The 12,340-nt window shown below is 41.9% G+C and overlaps 1 long non-coding RNA gene across 6 annotated transcripts in view; it reads left to right on the forward strand.

The window, feature by feature from the left end:
- LOC115135882 (uncharacterized) overlaps positions 1-12,340 on the forward strand; it is a 90,510-nt gene that overhangs the window by 61,907 nt on the left and 16,263 nt on the right. For 2 of the 6 annotated variants that reach the window (XR_010464911.1, XR_010464909.1), the window contains exons 3-4: positions 1,570-1,811; positions 3,294-3,328. The exons of 2 other annotated variants lie outside the window; for them this stretch is intronic. This is a non-coding gene — a long non-coding RNA (uncharacterized LOC115135882). The remainder of the gene's footprint in view (positions 1-1,569; positions 1,812-3,293; positions 3,329-12,340) is intronic. 2 more of the 6 variants (XR_003864548.2, XR_003864546.2) reach the window with 1 other exon arrangement.

The following is a 12,340-nucleotide window of genomic DNA, read 5'->3' on the forward strand; positions in this document are numbered from 1 at the left end:
TTCCAACTAACCACTTGGCACAAACCCGTAGATCCGATCTTGTGGCGAATCTGACTTCACAAGCTCCTCTCTGTGGGTCTCTGTCATTGTGGTGTGAACAACATCTTTTTTAAATTGCAACTTTGATGCCCTTTATTTGTAAAATGACTAGTAATAGATATTTCCAGTCCTGTGGTGTTTAGGAGCTCCAATACATTGTTTGTGAGGCAGAATATAACATTCTGATTATTATAACAAAGCCTGAACCATAATGTTTCAGTGTTGTTTGATTTGATAGCCTATTCCAACCTTTTGATGGTAATGGAAGCAACCTACAGTACAAATCAGAAGATTCTAGTGTTCTTGGCTTGCAAATAGTGGACAAGACAAGAAGAAGGCCTACTGAAAATGTGTGCATCCGGGTTGAGGTAGTAGGTTGTATGGTTTAGAATGACACCCTGGGAGTTAACGGTACAACCTTCTAGCTTTCCTTGGAGTACACTCATGACATCAAGCAAAAAGATGACCCTCATCATGTCTTTCAAAGCATAGCTTGGCTTGGTTTACATTAATTAGCCAACTATTTTTGAGGACCATGATGTCAAAATCTCACCGTCAATGTTTTTTTCTCTGTGCACTATTTTAATTTAAGTGTGCATTTGTTTACACTCTGTAAGAACGTTTGTTGATCCTGTCGCTATGACTACAACAGGCTAGCTTGACTGGAGCTAACTATAGCCGACGTTAGCTTCTATGCTAACAGACTTTTATAAATGAAACTATGAAAACCCCATAAAAAATATAACAACAGTTATATTATTACACTCAGTTTAACTTGATGATAAAGTTTAAAATATTTTGTTTATCTGGTGCTTTTCTCTTCAGTTTTCAGTTTGCTCTCATTTTCCTGACACTGACTGGGCAGGCTAGCGCGAGACCCACTGTAGAGTGAGAGCGCGTGAAGCCGTGACTGGCGAGCGGCTCCCTCTGTGGTCCAAAACAGGCACAACACCCATTGACTATAAATACTGTAAATTATTACATGACAAAGATTAGGCTACCATATACACTACCGTTCAAAAGAAATGTCACTTAGAAATGTCCTTGTTTTTTTAAAGAAAATCACATTCTTTGTCCATTAAAATAACATTAAAATAACATCATGATCAGAAATACAGTGTAGACATTTTTTTATGTTATAAATGACTATTGTAGCTTGAGGCGTACAGAGGCCCATTATCAGCAACCATCACTCCTGTGTTCCAATGGCACGTTGTGTTAGCTAATCCAAGTTTAGCATTTTAAAAGGCTAACTGATCATTAGAAAACCCTTTTGCAATTATGTTAGCACAGCTGAAAACTGTTGTTCTGATTGACGAAGCAATAAAACTGGCCTTCTTTAGACTAGTTGAGTATCTGGAGCATCAGCATTTGTGGGTTTGATTACAGATTCAAAATAGCCAGAAACAAAGCACTTTCTTCTGAAACTCGTCAGTCTATTCTTGTTCTGAGAAATGTGAGCTATTCCATGAGAGAAATTGCCAAGAAACCTTAGATCTCGTTCAAAGCTGTGTACTACTCCTTTCACAGAACAGAGCAAACTGGCTCTAAACCAGAATAGAAACAGGAGTGGGAGGCCCTGGTGCACAACTGAGCAAGAGGACAAGAACATTAGTGTCTAGTTTGAGAAACAGACACCTCACAAGTCCTCAACTGGCAGCTTCATTAAATAGTACCCGAAAACACCAGTCTCAACGTCAACAGTGAAGAGGCGACTCCGGGATGCTGGCCTTCAAGTTGCTTCTGAATTTATCAGAAACTTGCCCATACTGGTATGTCAATTCATCAATATAATACCAACCAACCTCTTTTGACCTTGGGGGGGTTTATTTATTTAATGCATTGTACTGCCATTGTACTATGGTAATGCACAATTAATAGAGATGGTACCATATGATCATTTTTGAGGTAATACCATGGTATTTTTTAGGTGTACCATCATACTTCAAAGCTAAAACCATGGTACATTTCCATGATTCAAACTATACCATGGTATAAGGGAAAGTACCATAGTTGTACCTTGGTACATTTTGTAATTTCCAAACAACACTACTGCCACCTTCTGGTTTGGAGTATTTTAACAGGGTTTGTGGCTGACGACTACAAGGTCTTTGCTGTGAAAACACAAAAAAGATTGACTGACGACACTGTTCAGAGGCGCTAATTACTCTCGGCTGGCAAACAGTAGACAATTCTACACTACATGACCAAAAGTATGTGGACACCTGCTCGTCGAACATTTCTTTCCAAAATCATGGGCGTTAATATGGAGTTGGTCCCCCCTTTGCTGCTATAACAGCCTTCACTCGTCTGGGAAGGCTTTCCACTAGATGATGAAACATGGCTGCGGGGACTTGCTTCCATTTAGCCACAAGAGCATTTGTGAGGTTGGGCACTGATGTTGGACGATTAAGCCTGGCTCGCAGTTGGCGTTCCAATTCATCCCAAAGGTGTTCCATGGCGTTAAGGTCAGGGCTTTGTGCAGGCCAGTCACGTTCTTCCATACCGATCTCAACAAGCCATTTCTGTATTGACCTTGCTTTGTGCACTGGGGCATTGTCATGCGGAAACAGGAAAGGGCCTTCCCCCTTACTGTTACCACAAAGTTGGAAGCAGCAAATTGTCTAGAATGTCATTGTATGCTGTAATGTTAAGATGAGGAGCATGATTTATCACTCCAGAGAATGCAATGGCAGCAAGCTTTACACCACTCCAGCCAACGCTTGGCATTGCGCATGGTGATCTTGGGCTTGTGTGTGGATGCTTGACCATGGAAACCCATTTCATGAAGCTACCGACGAACGGTTCTTGTGTTGACGTTGCTTCCAGAGGCAGTTTGGAACTCGGTAGTGAGTGTTGCAACCGAGGACAGATAAGGACAGCACTCGAAAGTCCCTTTCTGTGAGCTTGTGTGGCCTACCACTTTGCGGCTGAGCCGTTGTTGCTCCTAGATGTTTCCACTTCACAATAACAGCACTTACAGTTGACCGGGGCAGCTCTAGCAGGGCAGAAATGTAACAAACTGACTTGTTGGAAAGGTGGCAGCCTATGACGGTTCCATATTGAAAGTCACTGAGCTCTTCAGTAAGGTAATTCTACTGCCAATGTTTGTATGGCTGTGTGCTCTTTTTTATACACCAATAGGTGTGGCTGAAATCGCCTAATCCACTAATTAGAAGTGGTGTCCACATACTTTTGTATATGTAGTGTATGTGTGTGTCCCTGCTCTTATAGCCTTTCCTTTCTCTACACAGGCTCCTAATGGACCTTTCCTGCCAGTAGACCCAAGGTCAGTCTGCCTTTAGAGGCACAAAACCTTCAATTAGTATTAGGTTGAAAGTGGTGTATTTTTAGATGGTTGTCATCCACTCTGGTAAGGAGGGAGGAATGACCAAACTGGATCAATCACACAGGGGATCTGTAATGTTAGACATCCACTGTATAGTATCACTCCAACCACAAAAAAGAACACGACAAACAAAGGCTTTTCCCCTTGTTCTTTCACTATCCATAAGTATATAGTATATTACATGTATAACTGATTTATCTGCAGAAGGAATACAGTGAATGCACATTTTTTTATACTTTTTTAAAATCCATGATATGTTTTGCTATCGTGAATAGATCTAATTTTATTATTATTTTGTTAGAACACCCATTCACCATTTACTGCAGGTGCTGGATCTCACAGCAAGTGAATCTGCAATATGTCTTTCATAGCCTAATTCTGTCAAGCCATTCTGCTATTGCTGTTCAATTTTCTTACCAAGACAATTGTGTGGTGGAACTTATTTCAAACAATACCAGTTTCCCCTGGTTTCACATTGCTCCCTGAGCCATTTCTGTGTTTTCGTAGCCTCCATTAGTCAGCCCAGGCAACACTCTTTCCAGTGCAGGCCAGGCAACACTCTCTCTAGTGCAGGCCAGGCAACACTCTCTCCAGTGCAGGCCAGGCAACACTCTCTCCAGTGCAGGCCAGGCAACACTCTCTCCAGTGCAGGCCAGGCAACACTCTCTCCAGTGCAGGCCAGGCAACACTCTCTCCAGTGCAGGCCAGGCAACACTCTCTCCAGTGCAGGCCAGGCAACACTCTCTCCAGTGCAGGCCAGGCAACACTCTCTCCAGTGCAGGACAGGCAACACTCTCTCCAGTGCAGGGCAGGCAACATTCTCTCTGGTGCAGGCAAGGGCCTTGACAACCATTCTCCTGTGAGTTGAGCACTGAATCACAGCCACATTTTATGATGCCCAGATGGTTGGATGTAAACATCAAGTATGAAATGTAATAATCATCATAAATCTGAGATTCTCTGTTTAGCTGATTCTTTTGTTTCAGAAAACATCAGACATCACCCTCAGCTTTTACTATGTATCCATTTGTGCTGTGGAATATAGTTCCCAGGTTCAGCCAGGTTTAGTGCCTTTCTTAAGGGGTTTAGTGGCTTGATTATCTCACCTACCTACCTACCTACTGTACCTGCTGGAAGCAAGGCCGTTCCCCAAATGGCTTCAGCAGACATACAGACTGCTGTAATGTTAAAACTGTCCAGCATTGGAACAGTTTGTTTCCATGCACCAAGCCTTAGTTATGATCTATGGGCACTTATGCGACGGGGTGCAGTAGTGATGTCTGGTCTGGTCTGGGGTTTAAACCTGCTCCAGCCCAGCTTGGGCTGAAGTCTTTATTTACCACAGACCCAGTCGATTTGTCTACTAAAATCAGGGGCTCTGTCTCTCTCTCTCTCTCTCTGGCAGTGGGGCACAGCTTGTAAGAGTTGGATCAACACAAAGGAGAACAAAATGCATATCTGGATCAGTTTTATCAGTCTACAGATTATTACAAATTCAAACTGAATTTGAAATATTACTGAAAGCGAGAGGGTGTTGCTGTAATTCCTCTCTTCGTCAGAGCACCATGTCAGTTTTTTCTGACTTTGTTGATGGCTGATACTGTAATGTAAACCTCTCATATAGGGTCTTGAGTAAATACACCACTGTTATGATACTATTGTCTATTTCACTTTACACTGTCAGTGGTTGGAAAGCAGTCTCTTCAGTCTAGAGTGGATATGGGCGTCAGATTGTCCCTCCAATTCAACCTTAGTTCTCAAACCTGCAATGGCAGCTTTGTTCATACTTTTGGTTGCTATTCACGGCTATATTCCAATACCTGATATCACTACAACGAGACAAAGATGTTTTGACCAAGATGTCTTGGAAAAGACCAGAAGCCTTTCAAACACACTACTAAACCCATACGGCCATAGCTTGACAGACATTGCCAGTTGCTAGGAGCGCCCTGCTCCACCCACCACCACAACTCTGCAGCATTACCTCAGAGAGCACAGCCTCTCTCAGCTGGGGGAGTCTCTTATCAACACGGGCCGCCCAGTGAAAGGGACTTAGCACCTGTTAATTAGGGGCCAAACGAACTCAGAGTGTTATTAATGGGTGTTCAATGGCAGAGCGTGAGATGCCTATAGGAAGACAGGCTCATTGTAATGGCTGAAATGGAATTAATGGAACGGAATCAAACGTATGGAAACCACATTTAACTCCGTTCCATTGATTTAATTCCACCCATTCCAATGAGCCCTTCCTTCTATAACTCTTCACACCAGTCTCCTCTGCTCTCCATGTAGGCTCAACAACCAGCCTCAGATGGCTCACAATGCCAACAGGTTGGCAAAACATATATGTTTAGCCTGATCCTGCTAAAACCCTGGAAACCCCAGAAGGTATGGCATTTTATCTGTATGGGGCCTCTTAGCTGACTTTCCTGCTGGCGTGGGGTGGGATCTCTGTGGTGACTGCTCTGCTCTGTCAAAACAACAACTATAGTGGTACACCTCAGTCACTCAGTCTGTCTGGCCCTCTGGGGCTCTGGGGTCAGACTGAGTGAAAGGATATTGGTTAAGGTTCTGAATGATGTAAAGAACATTCAATTAACCATGTCTGAATTTCTGGAGGAGTACCAATATTAAATATATACTCTTAATTCCAGTGTACATTTCTAGATCACTTGGTGATACATCTCTTGAGTTTTTAAGAAACAAATTAAATGATGTTGTAGTATGTATTATACAAATATATGTTTTGCCATTTACAGCCAGGTATGCAAATAGCCTTGGTTGGGTTCATCCTGTTCCTTCTCAGCCCTCCATAGTTATTCAACAGACTAGAGGAGCCAAGCTGCGTTGTGCTGGAGCACAGAGTCTATTTTCCCCCTCTTTCCTCACCTCTGAACTGAATGGTCATCCAGATGTAGCTAGCAAGCGAGGCTGAGGCGAACGGGACCTGCTGCCTCAGCACTCTCTGCTCCAACTGGCCCAGTGGCCAGGCAGGGATAGGAGTCATTGGTTCCAGCTGTGCTTCCATTTATGGGATGGTTGGACAAATAAATGATGGGAATATATAGGAGAGGGGAGGTGAGACGGTGGGGGAGGTGAGACGGTGGGGGAGGAGAGACGGTGGGGGAGGAGAGACTGGGGGAGGTGAGACGGTGGGGGAGGAGAGGTTATATTTTCACTGCACAAACCAATCAAGGCCTGATGAACAGAAAAGCACACTGACAGAGAGCTCTAAAATAGGTCATTTAAATTATTTTACTGAAGTTTTACTTCAGGATATATCCTGCATTCCAGGTCATGCTAGGTAGCATTTATTTACATAAATGTCATGCCAGGTGAAATTGTGTCATGGCAGGTTAAATTGTAACAATGGAATGTTTTCAAACCAAATTATATGGGGGATTAGGCATGTAATTGTCTGATTATGAAATGCAACTTATCATTACATACAATTTTACATAATTGTTTTTCTTCTGTACACAGGAAGGAAATAGATGAATATCACAATCTCTCCAGGACCAGCTGCATTAGCAAAAGCATTGTTGACCTCTTGATGTCATAGTTGTAGAATAGTTGACTATTTTACATTTTTTGAAGTGTTTTTATAGCCTCTACGTGTGCCCCAAAAAAATAAACCCTATTGTAATAAGTATATTGCGAGTATTTTCAGTTAGTTATTGTTGGACATAATCCCCATACACATATACTGAATAAAAATGTAAACGCAGCATGCATCAATTTCAAAGACTTTACTGAGTTACAGTTCATATAAGGAAATCAGCAGTTGTACTTAAGTAAAAATACTTTAAAGTACTACTTAAGTAATTTTTTGAGTATCTGTACTCTACTTTACTATTTATATTTTTGACAACTTGTACTTTTACTTCACTACATTCCTAAATAAAATAATGTACTTTTTACTCCATACAGGAAAATGGTCCAATTCACGAACTTATCAAGAGAACATCCCTGGTCATCCCTACTGCCTCTGATCTGGCAGACTCACTAAACACAAATGCTTCCTTTGTATTTATTAAGGATCCTTATTAGCTGCTGCCCCTGGGGTCCAGCAACATTAAAGCAATTATACAATTTAAAATATGACATGACAAACCCCATAACACCTAACACCTGTTCCCACAGCCACTACTCTACTATCACATATCTACAATACGAAATCCATGTGCAAGTGTGTGTAGACTGTGTGTCTTATCATGTTTATGTGTGTCTGTGCCTGTGTGTGTGTCTCTTCACAGTCCCCGCTGTTCCATAAGGTGTATTTTTTATCTGGTTTTAAAATCTGATTCTACTGCTTGAATCAGTTACCTAATGTGGAATAGAGTTCCATGTACTGTAGCCATGGCGCTATGTAATACACTGCGCCTCCCATAGTCTGTTCTTGATTTGGGGATTGTGAAGAGCCCTTTGTTGGCTTGTCTTGTGGGGTATGCATGGGTGTCCGAGCTGTGTGTTAGTAGTTTAAAAAGTGGGGTAAAGTACTTAAGTAAAAAATACTTGAAAGTACTACTTAAGTCGTTTTTTGGGGTATCTGTACTATATTATTGACAACTTTTACTTCACTACATTCCTAAAGACAATAATGTACTTTTTACTCCATACATTTTCCCTGACACCCAAAAGTACTCGTTACATTTTGAATGCATAGCAGGACAGGAAATGGTCTAATTCATGCACTTATCAAGAGAACATACCTGGTCATCCTTACTGCCTCTGATCTGGAAGACTCACTAAACACATGCTTCATTTGTAAATTATGTCTGAGTGTTGGAGTGTGCCCCTGGCTATCTGTATTTTTTTTTTGTTGATATAAATAATAATATGCTTAATATAAGGAATTTGAAATGATTTATACTTTTACTTTTGACACTTAAGTATATTTTAGCAATTACATTTACTTTTGATACTTTATTATATTTAAAGCAAATACTTTGACTTTTACTCAAGTATTTTACTGGATGACTTTCACTTTTACTTGAGTCATTTTCTATTAAAGTACCTTTATTTTGTATGAAAAATTGGGTACTTTTTTACACCAGTTGAAACAGATACCTCGGTGCATTCAGCATGTCAACACTTCTTACAAAAACAAGTAGTGATGAAGTCAATCTCTCCTCCACTTTGAGCTATGAGAGATTTACATGCATATTTTTAATGTTAGCTCTCCGTGTACATTTAAGAGCCAGCCATGCTGCCCTGTTTTGAGCCAATCGTAATTTTCTGAGGTCCATCGGTGGCACCTGACCACACGACTGAATAGTTGTCCAGGTGCTACAAAATTAGGTCCTGTAGGTCGTGCCTTGTTGATAGTGTTAAAAGGGCAGAGTAGCGCTTTATTATAGACAGACTGCTCCCCATCTTAGCTACCTTTGTATCAACATGACAGTTTACAATCCAGGGTTACTCCAAGCAGTTTAGTCAGCTCAACATGCTCAATTTCCTCATTATTTATAACACAATTTAGTTTAGGTTTAGGGTTTAGTGAACGATGTGTCCCAAATACAACTAATTTAGTTTTTGAAATATTTAGGACTAATTTATTCCTTGCCACCGATTCTGAAACTAACTGCTGCTTTTTGTTAAGTGTTGCAGTGATTTCACTTGCTGTAGTGGCTGATGTGTGTAGTGTTGAGTCATCCGCATACATAGACAAGCTGGCTTTACTCAAAGCCAGTGTCATGTCATTAGTAAAGATTGAAAAAAGTAAGGGACCTGGACAGCTGCCCTGGGGAATTCCTGATTCTACCTGGATTATGTTGGAGAGGCTTCCATTAAAGAACACCCTCTATGTTATGTTAGACAGGTAACTCTTTATCCATAATATAGTAGGGGGTGTAAAGCCGTAACACATACGTTTTTCCATCAGTAGACTATGATCGATAATGTCAAAAGCCGCACTGAAGTCTAACGAAACAGCTTCCACAATCTTTTTCTCATGAATTTCTCTCAGCCAATCATCAGTCATTTGTGTCAGTGCTGTGCTTGTTCAATGTCCTTTCTATAAGCGTGCTGAAAGTCTGTTGTCAATTTGTTTACAGTAAAAATAGGATTGTATCTGGTCAAACACAACTTTTACCAAAAGTTTGCTAAGGCTTGGTAAAGGGCTGATTGCTCGGCTATTTGAGACAGTAAATGGGGTTTTACTGTTCTTGGGTAGCGGAATAAATTTTGCTTCCCTCCAGGCCTGAGGGGCATACTTTCTAATAGGCCTAAATTAAAGATGTGGCAAATAGGAGTGGCAATATCATCTGCTATTATCCTCAGTAATTTTCCATCCAAGTTGTCAGACCCCGGTTGTCAGACCCCGATAGACAACAATAATTGTTTCACCTCTTCCACTCACTCACCACTCACTTTACGGATTTCAAAATTACAATGCTTGTCTTTCATAATTTGATCAGTTATACTTGGATGTGTAGTGTCAGCGTTTGTTGCTGGCATGTCATGCCTAAATTTGCTAATCTTGCCAATGAAAAATTCATTAAAGTAATTGGCAAAATCAGTGGGTTTTGTGATGAATGAGCTCTCTGATTCAATGAATGATGCAGCTGAGTTTATCTTTTTGCTCAAAATTTAATTTAAGGTAAATGTCTGAGTGTTGCGGTGTGCCCCCGACTATCAGTACAATTATTTTTTTTACTAGAAAATGGTGCCGTCTGGTTTGCTTAATATAAGGATTTAGAAATGATTTATACTTTTACTATTGATGCTTAAGTATATTTTAGCAATTACATTTACTTTTGATACCTAAGTATATTTAAAGCCAAATACTTAAAAAATATATATTATATTCATTTTTTACCTATTTTTCTCCCCAATTGGTAGCTACAATCTTGTCCCATGTCTGCAACTCCCGTAGGGACTCAGGAGAGGCTAAGGTCAAGAGCCATGTGTCCTCTGAAACACTGTACAGCTGGCGATGAAGTCATTGTGCATGCGCCCAGTCGCCACAAGGTTGCTAGAGCGAGATGGGACAAGGACATCTCAGACGTTCAAACCCTCCCCTAATCCGGACGACGCCGGGCCAATTGTGCGCCTCCTGATGGGCCTCCTGGTCGCGGCCGGCTGCGACACAGCCCGGGATCAAACCTGCATCTGTAGTGACGCCTCTAGCACTGTGATGCAGTACCTTAGTCCGCTGCGCCACTCGGGAGGCCCCCTACTTTTAGACTTTTACTCAAGTAGTATTTTACTGGGTGACTTTCACTTTTACGTGAGTCATTTTCTATTAAAAGGTATCTTTACTTTTACTCAAGTATGACAATTGGGTACTTTTTCCACCACTGGAAATCATTCAATTGAAATAAATTAATTGAATTTCACATGACTAGAAATACAGATATGCATCTGTTGGTCACAGCTACCTTTAAAAAAGAAAAGTAGGGACGTGGATCAGAAAACCAGTCAGTATCTGGTGGGACCATTTGTCTAATGCAGCGCGACATATCTCTTTCACATAGAGTTGATCAGGCTGTTGATTGTGGCCTGTGGAATGTTGTCCCACTCCTCGTCAATGGCTGTGCGAAGTTGCTGAATATTGGCAGGAACTGGAACACGCTGTCGATCCAGAGCATCCCAAACATGCTCAATGGGTGACATGTCTGGTGAGTATGCAGGCCAAGGAAGAACTGGGACATTTTCAGCATCCATGAATTGTGTACAGATCCTTGCAATATGGGATCATGCATTATCATGCTGAAACATGAGGTGATGGCGCGGATGAATGGCACGACAATGGGCCTCAGGATCTCGTCATGGTATCTCTGTGAATTCAAATTGCCATCGATAAAATCCAATTGTGTTCATTGACAGTAGCTTATACCTGCCCATACCATAACCCCACCGCCACCTTGGGGCACTCGATGCCATACGCGTGGTCTGTGAGGACGGTTGGACGTACTGCCAAATTCTCTAAAACAACATTGGAGGCGGCTTATGGTAGATAAATGAAAATGAAATTCTCTGGCAACAGCTCTTGTGGACATTGCTGCAGTTAGCATGCCAATTGCACACTCCCTCAAAACTTGAGACATCTGTGGCATTGTGTTGTTTGACAAAACTGCACATTTTAGAGTGTCCGTTTATTGTCCCCAGCACAAGGTGCACCTGGGTAAGACCATGCTGTTTAATCAGCTTCTTGATATGCCACACATTTCAGGTGGATGGATTATCTTGGCAAAGGAGAAATGCTCACTATAAACTTTTTTTGGGTGTGGACAATCTGGGATTTTTTATTTCAGCTCATGAACCATGGGACCAACACTTTACATGTTGCATTTATGTTTTTGTTCAGTGTACATACATGTACATGCAAATTCAGTTGATTCATGCTTTTGACTGAGTGAGAGCCCTTTTAACAAGGTCATTTGTCTGCTGGTCCTGCCCTCAGTAAACACTATAGAGACCTTGATAAAATGAAAACATGAAGGATTGTAGCCTGACAGTGTTGTTACTAGCCAGACAGGCAGCTACTAGCCAGCTACAAATCCCCCCGTTCATACAGCAGCAGCTTGTGATTTGGTGAAGTCTCTGTAATGCTGCTAGTATTTTTCCCCAAGGCGAGATATCCCCTTAATGTGATCCGTTTAGTGGCAAATGAATAACCATAACACATCCATGGCAGACGGGTGTCCCATTGATCTGTCTGGAATCAGTCAGCCCCCCCCCTCCCCCTTTCCTCTCGGTCTACTGCTGCATCAGCCACTCTCCCCTATCGATACGCTCTTGCCCCTTGACCCCTGGGACAGATCAATGGTATTGATCGAGAAGGGCAAGGGCAGGGTCCGCTGACTGGCCCCACCAATCCCCCCGTCCGTCCGTCCGTCAGCTAGTGTGACAAGACATGATCGTCATTAATGTCCCGCTGGCTGGCTGGGCCCCCCTTCCCCCACACACGCATCCCTGTCCCCCCAGTTACCTGCTCGCCACTAATGG

This window comes from Oncorhynchus nerka, linkage group LG10, assembly GCF_034236695.1.
Source record: "Oncorhynchus nerka isolate Pitt River linkage group LG10, Oner_Uvic_2.0, whole genome shotgun sequence".
Lineage (NCBI taxonomy): Eukaryota > Metazoa > Chordata > Actinopteri > Salmoniformes > Salmonidae > Oncorhynchus > Oncorhynchus nerka.